The 14,363-nt window shown below is 39.7% G+C and overlaps 1 protein-coding gene across 5 annotated transcripts in view; it reads left to right on the forward strand.

Annotated features, from left to right (window-relative positions):
* Positions 1–14,363, forward strand: part of PCDH11X (protocadherin 11 X-linked) — a 432,804-nt gene that overhangs the window by 361,202 nt on the left and 57,239 nt on the right. The gene's annotated exons all lie outside the window — the stretch shown is intronic.

Here is a 14,363-nt window from a genome sequence, read left to right on the forward strand (position 1 = left end):
AGCATTTACCCCCTAATGCTCTACCAGGCAAAACTGCCTAAGTGTCAAGGAGAAAGGACTTATTTAGACTGCAGGCAAAAAAGGACTGCCAGAATTATATTCAGGAAAAGAAACAAGAAACAAACAGTAAAAGAGGATGAAAAGTGAAGTTTATAGAAAATGTGGTGACAAGTTGTTTCCTTTCAGTCTTTTTTTTTTTTTTTAATTCAAGGGTTCTGCATAATCTCTCATATGAGGTTCTCATGACTTACAGTGGAGAAATAGGGAATGCAGCTCAAGAGCTCTGGGACAGTGCTTAGGTGTGGATGGTTCAAGAGCAAATTCTGGCTTTCAGCACTCAACAGAAGCTGCCAATAGCTTTGGCACATTAAGGACAAAAAAGTCTGGACCATGCAGTTAGGAAATAATGCAGTAACAGTTTTCTTCTGTGCTTCAGTAGGTAAAGCCAAGTTTCTCCTGAAGATCATAAAAGTTTGTGGTGGTGGTGGTGGTGTGGTTCTTCAGGTGAAGAAATGAACTCTTTGTCACGCCCTCTTGCTGTTACTGCTGGTTTTAAACAGTTCTAGACTACAATGTGTTCTGTGAAAAGTACATTATCTGTTTCTTGATATCTGTATGAAACAGTTACACTTTGGTAATTACACTTTTACAAAATGAAATTAATACAGTTATGGATTAGGGCAGTGTGATGAGGAAACAGAAGGGGAGGATTTACAGATTTGGGGGGGGAAAAGCCAATGAAAAACCAAACCAAACCTCTTTCAGGAAATTATTGACTTTTTTTTGTGGGGAACGTCCTAAAATCTGTTCAGAGTAAATATATTCTGATTTAGAAGTTTCTGCAAATTTTGCAAGCAGGGAGCAGTTGTTCTTGCAGTTTCTGCTGATGAATTTGAAGCACTACTAGAGTAAAAGAGAAGTCTGGTTTTACTTCTTTTGTTCCTTTTTTCCAAAGAGAGAGGAAACAGGAACTTAAGTGTGCAAGTGGAGTAAGAATAAGCACTTAAGATTCTAAGAAGGAACAATCTAAGTAAAACATGGGATGTCTCAAAAATATCTCTCTACTGTCATAGGGCTATTTAATACAATTAAATTGTCTCATTCCTCCTATTCTAAAACCAAAAGAAAAGAGTCAAAAAAACAATCTGAAAAGAAGGTTTAACTGGAAATATCAGCTTTGAATACGATTCCCTGCTAATGTAATGTATATACATCCCAACAAACCAATGTACAGAGGAGGCAAGAATATACCAGGATGGGTTTGTCCCAGATTTGTGTTTTGATAGGATGAATGCAGTGGTAATGTGGATAGTCAGAGTGCTAGAGGTGTGAGAAAGTGAGCCCCACCAGGGCATGGAGCTCTCCCTGTCCCAGAGCTGGAGGTGCTGCCTGGATCGTTTCACACCCCAGGGAATGTTCCTTTGCACTTCTGTGGGTTCTTAGGATTCCCTGGCAACCAGAGCATCTGCTAACCTGTGTGCAAAAAGAGAAAACACCCGTGGATGCATTCCACAGGAGCTTTGGCAATCAATGAGTTAAAATGAGCTCTTAATTTTGTTATTTTGTGGGGTGGAAACTTGTGATGCCACGACCTTGCTGCAGCGGGTACACCGTTCATGCCTGGGTGGAGTTTCTGACAAAATCAGCATGTAATCATGAGCATTTGATCAAAAGTTCAGGGGGAGAAGATGCAGTCACTCTGAGCTTGACAGGGTCACTTTGAGAATGCATTCAGCTGCTCTCTTGCATACCTGCTGGAGCAATGCAGTTCAATCAAAGGCATTTGGAAAAATGGCTCCGTCCCCAGACGCTTCATCTCTGGTAATATCTTCAGCTCCCATTTCCTCGGGAAGTTAACAAGGCGTATTCTGAGGATAGATGCCTTTGGCTAGGGTACATCCAATATTGTATATGCAATTTTTCATGAATATGAATGAGTGACTTCCAAATTAACATGTAAGTATGCATTTCTTCACTGGTGAGGACCACTACTGCACACACTTCTGAATGCACGATACACTGAGGCTGAAATTAATAGAAATACTCCACATATTTTGGCTATTTTGTAACTTTTCACATTCTTCAGCTGCTCAGATACTAACGAATGAATGGATGACTAAAAGCTGAAATGAAATTAGGTTCTAATCCTGTCAAATTGCCACTCTGCCTCCTCATGAACTGAGTGAGGAAAGCAGCAGGATCCTGCAAAAAGCACCCAGCCTAGGATCTGCTTGTTCTGGCATCCCCTGTGAGGCATTCAGCAATGAGCTGTAGCTAGTGCTTAGTATTTACTGCTGAAGGTGCCTCTGCTTCCAGAAATAAGTGAATTGATAATTATGTTCTTTTTTTCCTGAAAATGCACGCTCTCGTATGCATTGGTAGCTAAACTATAGTATTGAGCCAGAAGTTACAGGTGCCTCAGGGTAGTCTCTTTCTTCCCCCACTTAATCCATGGTTAACATGAAAGAATCCAAGATTAATAATGAAACCCCAGAGAAAATTATATCTGCTGCTATTTATACTCTGTGCTCCTGTGGTCCCCGCTCAGGGCTTGAAGGAATCACCAAGATTCCCCAGCCCAGCATCAGATTTCCAGGGTGAGTCACATTTCCCACCCTTTGTGCATGCAAAGCAGAGCTGGAGTTGGACACATCAGATTCACTGTGTTTGCACAGGATGTTTGCATGTCACACACAGCCCAGCTCGGGCTGGGACAGCAGGCACACAAACGGTTTCATGCCAAAACGCGATGACAGCCAGGAATTGCTGTGCAGAAAATGCCTCAGAGCTCCCTCACGCTGACAGAGCTGGACACCAACACCTATTTTAGGAGCTTTTCCTCTCAGAGGCAGAGGAAACAATGCTGGGAATTTCTCACCTGGCAAACGTGGGGGCTTGGGATGAGCCAAGGAGAGGTGAGGTGTGGGCCCAAATTGTGGTTACAGCCGACGGTGGCTCCCTGCTTTGTTTATCACACCCTGTGCTCCTGACAGCCAAAGGTACTGCAGAGTTGGGGAATCTTCTTTTTCATGCCTTGATTTGGCTAAATAACGACCCTCCAGACATTAATGTATGATTATTTAGTAATTTCAGTTCTACTGCAATATAAATAGACCCGAAGCCAGCCTTTGATTTCAGGATGTGCCAGTAAAGGCAAGGGGAATGGACTAATGGCTTCCTTGAACAGCCCTCAGAATATGAAAACTCATCTACATATCTGTCATTGGATATGTGATAATAGCTACAAATCTAACATTAAAATTTCATTTTCCCTCTTCTCCAAGATGGCATGAATAAAAACCAGCCCGAGTCGTAGAAAATTCTTTATATGATTTCATTTCTGCTTGCACACCAAGCAGTGAGCACCACTTTTCATAGCTCCTCTCTCACATCAGGGCGTTATAGTTTATGGCCAGCATGTTAAACTTCCCCCCAAACTGGAGGAAATATTGCAAATAAAAAACTGGAACCACAGAAACACACGGGTTGGAGAGAGCCTCTGAAGGTCACCCAGCCTGAAAATTGAAATGCCACTGGAAAAGCAGCACCGCACTCTTTGTAAGTAAATATTTTATTCTTGATCTTTATTTATACAGGAAAGCCAAGAGAAACCTTGTTCTTCTCCCCAGCAGAATGAGGAAAGCATTAAGTGCTTTTGTGTGCCACTGACACCCTCCAAGCTGCAAAGGGCAGGGGTGTGAAGGGCTTTGTGCAGGTGCCAGAGCAGGGCATGTCCAGCAAAATCCTGCTGGAGACAAAGTCTGGAGCTCACTCCTGCTCCTGGCTGCTCTCTTGGACCTGTAGGAAAGAGCCCTAGAAAGAATCTGGTCCTTAGGTTAGAAATTGTGTTTTCCTGCAGAAGGGCTTTGAGAGTGGTGAAACTTTAATAAAATGTCATCCCCAGTAATGTTTTTTTTTTTTAATAAAAGGGTGCTTGTGGTGAAGGCAGACCCATCACAGGGGTGTCAGGGAATGCTGGAATTGTGTGCTTAAAGAAGCAGCAGAATAAACATGTTTATATTTCTACTCCTTCCCTGTATGCGGTCAAAATAATTTAAAAATTGCTTTCATTTCTTCAGCAGAAATTGAATAAATATTTCATTCTAGTGATGCTCTCATGTTAATGATTTTGGCTGGCCACTTCTGAAGCAAAGATAATTTTTAAGTGTTTCTATACTGGACAGACACTGTGTTTTCTAGTCTTATTATTGAGTTTAATTAGTTTAGGTTAAAGGTCATAAAATGCCAAATTTAAAATAAATATAATATATAATTGCTTTTAGAGTGGATTCTTCATAAGAATTGTACCCTGAAGTTTCTACCCCCAGTCTTATTTAGAAATTATTAACTCAATAGTAGCATTGCAGCATGTACCATCCCCAATGCTTGAACTTAATTAAGAATGCATCCCTGCTAATTGATATGGTACTGCTTTCATAGGCCTTTTCCCCTAATGGCTATCTCAGGAAACTTCCTGCTAATTAGGTAGAAAATTTATTTTTTGTCTTAACACTGTCACTAAAAGTAAGAACAATCTGAACTTCACCTTTGTACTATGGGATCTGTAAGTGTTTTCTTAAAGTTTCAGGGAAATTGCATATTCTCATGTTTCCTACTCTTTTTCAAAATCAGCTCAGACATATTTAATTTTTTTGGTTTTGGGTTTTTTTTTTTCCCAATAAATTAATGGAATTACCAATCTTTTTTCACCAAGTGCATTTTTAAGGATGGTTTCCTGCTCTGTGGAATGAAAGTGCTGTGCTGGATCAGGGCATTTGTACAGGAACCTCCAAGAAATCAAAAATGCATTGGGCATTGCAGTAATTTTCTCTCAGGTGTGAAACAAAAAGGAGCTGGGACAGCTCCATGCAGAGGCACCAAGGACTCAAATCCTGGAATTTGGTGCAGATTAAAGAACTGGGGGAAACAGAAAGTTCAAATCTGGCATATAAAGTGTGAACCAGCCTTTAATTCTGACCTAGAGTAAAGGAGAGAGGTTCAGGTTAGGCAGAGCATGCAACCCTGCTGCTGCTGCTGTGTAAGACTCAATGACACCTTCACCTTGTTTAGACTTGCAGATTTGGGAAGGGATCATGAAAGTCATTACAGCAGCCCCTTCATGCTGCCATGGTGCATAATGAAATGAGGAGGGCAGGAGTAAACAATTGTTCAGGGGAAATGGCTCCGTAGCCATTTCCTTCTCATTACTTTGGGCCTGTGCTTCTCCACTTCTGATGTGAGAGCTGGCAGAGGTGGCTGGACCCCTGCACCCAGCACAGCCTGGGATGAAGGTCCCCAACTCGAATTTGATGTGAGTTTTTCAAGATTTCACAGCTTCACATTAGAGACAAATGAGAGGTGACCTGACAGCTGATAAAGTCCATCAAACAAAGTTAAGGTGTGTGTGCATGCTGTGCCACAGAACGTGGCTGGGAGAGCTGATTTGAGGCACATTTCCATTTCCCACATCAGCTCTGGGAGGAAGGGATCAGGGATCTCAGGTCACCAAAGCACCAGCAGGAGATGGAATGATAATAGCAATAAAAATAATAATAAAAGAAAAGAAAAATAATAATAAATAACAATAACAAAAATAATTAAAAATTAAAATAAAATAATCAAATAAAAATAATAATAAATAAGAATAACAAAAATAATTAAAAATGAAAATAAAATAATCAAATCAAATAAAAATAATAATAAATAAGAATAACAAAAATAATTAAAAGTGAAAATAAAATAAAATAATCAAATAAAAATAATAATAAATAAGAATAACAAAAATAATTAAAAATGAAAATAAAATAATAAAATCAAATAAAAATAATAAACAACAATAACAAAAATAATTTAAAATAAAATAATCAAACCAAATAAAAATAATAATAAATAACAATAACGAAAATAATAAAAAATAAAAATAAAATAATCAAATCAAATAAAAATAATAAATAACAATAACGAAAATAATAAAAAATAAAAATAAAATAATCAAATCAAATAAAAATAATAAATAACAATAACGAAAATAATTAGAAATGAAAATAAAATAATCAACTCAAATAAAAATAATAATAACAATAACAAAAATAATTAAAAATGAAAATAAAATAATCAAATCAAATAAAAATAATAATATAAAATAACAATAATAGTACCAATAATAATAATAAACAGCTCTGATAAATGTCACTGCCTGGAGCTCAGCCTTTAGGCTCTGCACTGGAGCCCTGCAGGTGCTCCCAGGCCCTTCCCTTGGTGGGTGTGGGAGCCCATGGAGCTGCCAGCTGCTCCTGCTGCTCCTTTGCCTGGGCCAAAGCTCCCAGGAAGAGCAGCTGGGAACTCCTGGGACTGTCAGGACCCTCAGGAGCTGCTCAGTGCTCAGGTACAGGCCCTGGGGTTGTTTCCCTCAGAATTTGGAATATCCCCACACTGATCACTCTGGAGGGTGTCAGTGGTACACATTTAAAAAGTTTGAAAGAAACCACTGGAATAAATTCTACAGAGAGGAGCCCTTACTGTTCCTCAAAACTCCTCCTTGGAGTTCTGGTTCTGCCCAGCCATTTCTTCAGATCTGTTATCTCTGGGCTTGCTGGTTTTTCACATATAACTCTGGTTATTTGCTGCAGTTTGGAAAACCACAGAGAAGTTTGCATTTTTCAGTGTGGCCCTTTTAATGAGTTATCTAATGCCAGTCACTTGCAAGATGTGCATAGAGGGCAGAAATCCACTCAAGAAACAGAAGGAAAAGTACATATCCATATTCAGATATAATGATTAAGATTTTCCTTATCAATCAATATAGTGCAATCTCTAAGATGTAAAATGGAAATGTAGGGATTTTTTCCTGAGCTGAATTCCCCTGAAAGATGTCATACTTCTTTTTTTTTTTTGAGAGTTTACAAAAAGATTGTATTTTACAGACATTTAGGCGGTCATAATATGAAAAAAAAATTAAGAGCAAGTGTTTGGTATTCAGCAAATATCTCATTTCTTTGGTAATTTTGTTCAGAACAGACTGTGTCTTCCTGAAAGCACACTGACTTTTTCTCATTTGATTTTTTCCCCTCTCTTGCATTTATCTTTGACATTTAATTTACAGATGGGTGCTTAGTATGACTGATGCTTTTTTTTTTTTGTATGTGTGTGTGTGTGTGTGTAATTCAATCCTGAATTCATTTTCAAGGCTACAGAAATTTGGCGGCTGCCAGTTGGGTCCCAGCATTTTTGTGTATCTCTATGTGAAATCCTAATGTGATTAATTAATTATTAAATGCAAATGAAGGTAGCACGAGCCACACAGTCTCTGTACATTGCTGGGGCTCTGTCTTATCTGATACATTTTGATTTGTTCCTCATCCACATCACTGTCACCATAGTTACCACCAAGAGAAGTTAGGAAAACGTCTCAGTAAAAACAAAGGAGGAAAAAATCACTGGTGTGGGGTCCAAGATGGCAAAAGGTTGTCAAGGCCATTAGAAATGGTATTCAGAAATGGCAGTAATTCAGATTTTTTGCATTGGGAGGTGATGGACATGTCTGATTTAAAGCTGATGGGCAGAGAATTTGCCAAAATGTTTGCAGGTCCGGTGTGAGAGTCACTGTTACCACAGGCCAGGAATTATTTTTATTTGGCTTCAAGAAGCCTGAAGGTGAATACTTGAGGGGAACAAAACCCAAAGAAAATCTTTCAAAGGAGTTTAACAAGTGGGGGCTGTTTGCTTTTCAAAGACCACTCAGTGGAACAGTTGAGGATTGGGAAAACAATTTGGCAACGGAGTCGGCCGAATAAAGTTCAGAGGAAGTGCTGCTGGCAGAAGTTCATTCCATTTATTTCATTTCATTTGGCTGATTAAGTTTAGCATTGTAGAAAACAATGATTTGCTTTGCAGTGGGCCAGACTTCGGGCACAGAAATAGTTTTGCATGACTTGTGGCCTGGCAGAGAGAGCCAGGCAGCATTTTGTACACACAGCCTTTGCTTCCACATTTTCCTCTCTGTTTCCCCAAATTAACACTGGCCTGTAAAATTATCATTTGGAAGGCTCAGAGATTCTGTATATAAAAATATCTATATCTATATCATCCATATCTATGTTTGTGATAGTGGATATTGCATGTAAGTGAGTAAATAATGGAATAATGGAGAGGCTCTGCTCTTTTGGAAAATGTTGTGCAGCATTTATGTCAAAGTATCAAAGTTAGTTCACTTTCATAGATAATTCAGCAGCTCCTTTTCAGTCTAGATGAGTGAAAAATTAACTGTGACATTTTATATCTCTCAAAGTATCTGACCTGAACTTTTTTTCCCTATCCCTGCTGTATATTTTATATTGATTGGTCCCACTTAACCCTGCATTTTGATGGAGAAGTACTTCCTTTGCAATGACTGAATGTGCTGATGTGTATTGAGTTCAGCAGGTAAAATGCAGAAAGGGAAGGGATTCATTTTAACAATAAGGGCCTCTTGTAGAAATAAATGCATGATTGCAGTGGTGAGGTCCTGGACTTGATCAAATAAAGACAATTCACACTCCAGGTGGGCCTGGTGTAGGGTGGACACAGATTCACACCCAGGGTCAGACACTGAAATGTGGGAATAAGCACACAAGTGAATAAGGCAGTCAATTCCATAAATCTGGCAATTGGAGGTTTAAAGGAGCAGCTCTGGTTGCTTTACTTTTGTCCTGCTACCTTTCCCTGCAGGGCCAGCTCCATCTGTGTGATTAACAAGGTTTTATCATACCCTCAGTGCACTCGGTTTTGTTCATTTACAGATCCCAGTGGCAGTCACTATAGAGTTTCTCATAGTATCAACCAGCTGATCAGTAAATCTTATTTTCTAGCCCACATTCACTCTAAAAGAGAGGAATCAGGAGGGTCACACATGAATCTCAGCATTACAAGTGGTTCTTTTTCCCTATTGAAATTGAGAACAAACACATTTTCGAGTGAAATAGAGAAGAACAATGCGAACTATAAGTTTTAAAAAATTCAGCATTTTTTTTAGCATTTCTAATGTGTGATTGTGTAGCAAGATAACCTTCAAGTGCTCCAGATCTATCAAGAATTTTTATCTCAGTGAATTATATCTGCATGTTAATTGTATTAGATTTTCCTGCTATACATCACATGTCCAAAGCTTGTTGGCCATAAGTAAAAGGTTGTTGGAGACAGAAGACAAATAAGATCTTTAAGTAGAAGCTTTCCAGCACATGAAAAATTTGCCTTCTGTTGTCACATGCACTTTTAGGTGTTAAGAATACATAAAAATCAGTTCTAAGTCTGACTATCCTCTAAATTTTAAACTTTAAACATTTTTAATGCAAAGTTTTCAAATAAATCTACCTATAATATGAGGGTTTTTTTTTTTAATCTAATGATATTAACCTCATTAAAAAAGGGGCAATTCTGGCACAGCTTCCATTTATTAATATTAAAAGAACCTTGTAGCTCTTAGCAGTAATTCATTTAATTTAACCAGACATTGAGTTGACAATACAATACAAAAAATATAAAATATTTTTGATAATTTGTTATCACCATTTCTTTCCTCATATTTGCTGTTTATCAAGCCCCTAGTTAGACTGGCATAAAGCAATATTTTTTTTTTTCAGTCATTTTGTGCATCCGCCACTTGAGTAGCAAAGTTCAGAGCGCAACGTTTGTATTTAAATATTCCATTTTTTGATTTCTTTAATGGTGGTGTGTAACACAAGGACAAGGACGGCCTCGTGGTGCTTGGAGGTGTGTGCAGATAGCAAGGCAGCAGTGCTGCACTGAATGGTCAGCACTCACAGTGGGCTAAACCTTGTCAGAGCCCCTCTCTGGGAGCAGGGTCGGGTGCAGGGGTGGGGACAGAGTCCTCGCTGATTGTGTCTCTGTCCTACACCTGTGACCCTGCTCACAGGGGTCTGAGGGTGAGGGAAGAGACCAGGAGCTGACTCCATGGTTCACAAGGCTGATTTATTATTTTATTATATATATTATATTAAAACTATACTAAAAGAATAGAAGAAAGGATTTCATCAGAAGGCTGGCTAATAATAGAAAAAGAAGGAATGATAACAAAGGCTTGTGGCTCGGACTCTCTGTCTGAGCCAGCTGGGCTGTGATTGGCCATTAATTAGAAACAACCACATGAGCCAATCCCAGATGCACCTGTTGCATCCCACAGCAGCAGATAACCATTGGTTACATTTTGTTCCTGGGGCCTCTCGGCTTCTCAGGAGGAGCAATCCCAAGGAAAGGTGTGACACTAGAGCAGGAGTGAGAAATGCTTTGCTGACCTCTCTGGAGGGCACAGCCCAGCACTGAGAGCTCTGTGAGTTGGAGCTCTCACGTCAGGGCCCAGCACTGCCTGATTGTTCTCGTGACTAAGTTACAAACCTCGCTGTGAAGGAGTTAAAAACGCTGATAATTGTCTCAATCTGCTGCCATGGCAGGAATTCAGAGCTCAGGGAGGTTTCCCAAGGCTGTAAACCCACCCTGGCTGTGACCTGCAGCGGTGCTGGGTGCAGGAGTCCCTAAATCCCTCAGTCAGGAGGCCGAGGAAGGCAATTCCCACTGTAATTCCAGGGCAGGGAAAAATACAGCCCCATTTAGTGAAAATATGGTTATGGCTCTACTTTGAAAACTCTGTGCTAGCTTTACAAATGGTTACTGGGCAAAAAGAAGCCAGCAACAGGCAATTTGCTGTTAACACAATTACAGCAGGAATGGCTGACTCGAGTTCTGCTGTGTGACAGGAATCTCAAATCCTGCCACAGGATATTATGCATGGGAATTTCCAAGCACAACCCATTAGAAAAAGCCACAGTGCTGCTCTTTCGAGTTCCCAGCTGCAATTAGGCAGCAGTGGGACCCTGATGTGAAGCCTTTATGAATAGAAACCAGCATGGCCCTGGGCAAAAGTGTGTGAAGTGAAGGGATGGCTCAGCAGCAGCAGCAGGGGACAAACTCGCATTTTGAGCAGCTCTGTGTTGCATGAGGAATGTGTTTTAATGTGAACAGGCATCTACATTCACCTGGGTTTTAGAGGAGACAAACTCCCTGACAGCTCCAGCTCCATCAGCCCTGACTGCAGCCAGAAGCAGGGTGGCTCGTAAAGAGCAAAGTGTCAAATTATTCTGTTTATGGAAGTTTTTCCACAAGTTAACCTCATAAATTGAGCTAGCAACACTGCTGAATTTTATTATATAGTAAATTGGTTCATGGGGCTCTTCAGGTTGGTTCTAAAACTGGGCAAGAAGGAAGGAAAACCTTAAAAAAAATAAAGTAACAAATGAACCAGTTTTTGCTCAGTAAGTTTTGGGGTTTATTACCTAAGGGCTGTGATTTGTGGTGATTCCTTTCTTGGAAGATTGAGAGAGATTGGGTTGTACAGCCACGACTGGGCAGATAAGAAAAAATGATTAAGAACTGTCAATGTATGAATGTACTTAACTGAGATAAATCAATTGAGGACCTTAGTAAATGTCAAAAGATGCAGAGCTTGAAACAGCTGAATTATCAGGTTACAGAGACAAGGTCTCTGTCAGCAGGGTGAGGAAAAAAATCAAGAATGAGACAGGAGGCTGTAGATTGTTGCTCTCTCAATTTTCATTGCTCTTTTAGAGTCCCTAACTCGTCTTTGGTTTTTGTTTTATGGGGTTTGATTTTTTGTTGTTTTTTTTTTTCCCTAATAAATGCTGTTCTGTGCAGTTCCCAACATCAACTGGTTGCAGAAATGTCACGAAGGTAAAGCCTCTGAAGTGATGTTTCATCATAAAACTATATATAACAATATTTAGTAGGTGTTCAGTGTCAAAGCAGAGTCAGGGGGGAGTCACCATCCTGGTGAGCAAAACAGCTGAAATCTGCAGAGTCTGGGGAAGCTGGACCTGGGCGTCCCTGGGGGACACCAGTGGGACCTGAAGCTGCTCTGGTGTTAAAAACACTGAATGCTAGGAAAGCACTCAAGCACCAAAAGGTGGTGTTGCTGAGACAGTGTTTCCTGTTTGTGAGTGTCTCTGATGAAGTCAGAACAGCTAATTAAATGGCTTATTTTGTCCATTATTTGCATAAATTCTGTACTTCTGTATCGTGTAACCCTGGCAGAGCTTGCTGCAGCATTCAGGACAAAATGCAAATATTGGTGTATTTACACTCATTTAAGGGACAGATCCAACAAGATCTACAGGTTTGCCATAGCCCCTGAGCTGCTGATTGAGGCCAGGCTTGAAAGACTCTTGATTTTAACTATTAAATGTTAATGAGTTTCAAATCAGAACTATTTTAATCACTACTGGTATTTTTAAAGCTGAAATACTTCAGAGGTCAAAATTCCCAATCAAGATCCAAACATAACTAAGTATGCACTGAAAAAGAAGTGAACAGAACTTCATAAATGAGAACAAAAATAAAAGATGGAACAGTGGTAAAACTTCCAAAGAATCTAAGGAAGAAGCCTCAGAGTAGACCCTCCAGGGTGGGGGGAAAAGCAAACTTACTTAAAAGTATTAAATTTGGAAAATTATCTTCCCTAATCACAAATACAACCTTGGCATTGTCAGATCAGTGTGAATTTTGCCCTTGAACCTTTGAGTCTGGATTTGAAAAGAATCCAGACTTCCTATGTATTTGGGAAAAAAAAAAAAAAAAAACAAAAAACAGATCTACTTACTTAATCAAACTAATTCTTAATTAAAGACAGGATGAGGTAGTCGAGTGAGGAGCTGTGGGGCTCCTTCCCAGTGAGCCTGGGCAGGCCAGCAGGCAGAGGAGCTTTTGAGACAGATTCTTTGGGGCAGTGGTGTGATCAGCACCTGATCAGCACCAAGCCATCTCCTACATCTCCACTCAGATGCACTTCAGCTGAATGTGTAGGTTTGTGCTTTTATAATATAAAAATGTGATTGGAACTGCCAAAAAGTAGCAGTATTGCCTTAGAGATGTGAAAAATCATGTAAAATGCAAGAAAACGAGACACAAGAAGCCTGTTAGAAATGTTAGATTTGTCTTCACCCTAAACTGATGATACTTTAAGGCTTCTCTCCTGTCAAAAATGGCCAGTGAAGATACAAAAAGGAGGCACATCCCAAGGCCACCTTTCCTGAGGATACACTAAATAGTCCTAAAGAAAGTTCAAACAGCTGCTCCTATCAGAAGCATTTAATATGCAGGAAGCATTTATTCTGAAAATATTTTTAAAATCCTTCCTTCTCAAAGATGCTTTTTTTTTCTTTTTTTTTTTTTCTTTTTTCTGTCAACATGGCAAAAAACTGAAACTATGTTAAAAGCCTCATTATCCCATAAAGGCAGCTCTGAGAGCCTTGTCTGGCTCCTATTGAATTAGCAAATACAAAAGTGGAGCGCTGCAATTGATGCTGCCCTGTCAAAGCAGCAGCCAAGAGGATTTAGGTGGCTTTATTAAAGCTGGGTTGTATGGCAAGACTAAGTATTAATTCTTAATATGGTCGAACACAAGGTTGGAGCATGTCTGCTGAGACTGCTTTTTGCCTCTGTTAGATTACCAGATTCAAGCTTACTGTCAGAACAGAGGTTTAGATGTAAAGTACTCACTGTATTCCACAAAAAAAAAAAAAAAAAAAAAAAAAAAGCTTTAAAGTTTTAACCTTATGGCAGACTTAAGGAAAAAGGACCCAAAGCCTGCCCTCAAACTTGGGGAATGTGTGGAATAAAATGTAGAATATGTGAAATAAAATGTAAAGGATGTCCGTACTCAGCTTTTTCAAGAGGGGTATTTGAATCTTCAAGAGAGTGAAGAATCCAGTCCATTTCCTAAAAATCACTAAAAAACAATGCCAGGGGCTGAGGTGGCTGCACTGTGCTGGTGATGAGAGCTGTGCCTCCATCAGCAGGGAGGGATCAGGGCTCAGAGAGAGGTCCCATCCCCACACTCTCCCACTGCCAGGAAAAGCAGCCCAGGATGCTCACAGGTATTCTGCTCAGATGGCAGAAAGATTCAATTCCTTTGGCATTCAGCAGGCTTGAGGAAGTACTTACACTTACACAGCCTCATTTGTCCACTGCACGTTCTGATTAAGGGACAGTCAGCTCATTTCTACAGAAAAACCATCTGTAACAAAAAGAGCACCAGAGTGAACTGGCTCATTGTTAACTGGAGGAGATGGAGTAAAAATTGAGCAGGGTAGAAGCTGGGTTTTGAATTCTGAAAAGATTTTTCAGGCTTCTCTTTTCATGTCTTTAACATGAGTCAAATAGGAAATTCCTACAACTAGAAAAGTCATACTTTTTTATCAACTGCTAGTTTTATTGCCTACATATTTTCTTGTGTATCCAGAAAGTGGCAGAAAACAAAAATGACATTCAAGTGCAAGCTTACTGCTCATCACCACCAG

The sequence above is a fragment of the Agelaius phoeniceus genome, chromosome 14, assembly GCF_051311805.1.
Source record: "Agelaius phoeniceus isolate bAgePho1 chromosome 14, bAgePho1.hap1, whole genome shotgun sequence".
NCBI lineage: Eukaryota > Metazoa > Chordata > Aves > Passeriformes > Icteridae > Agelaius > Agelaius phoeniceus.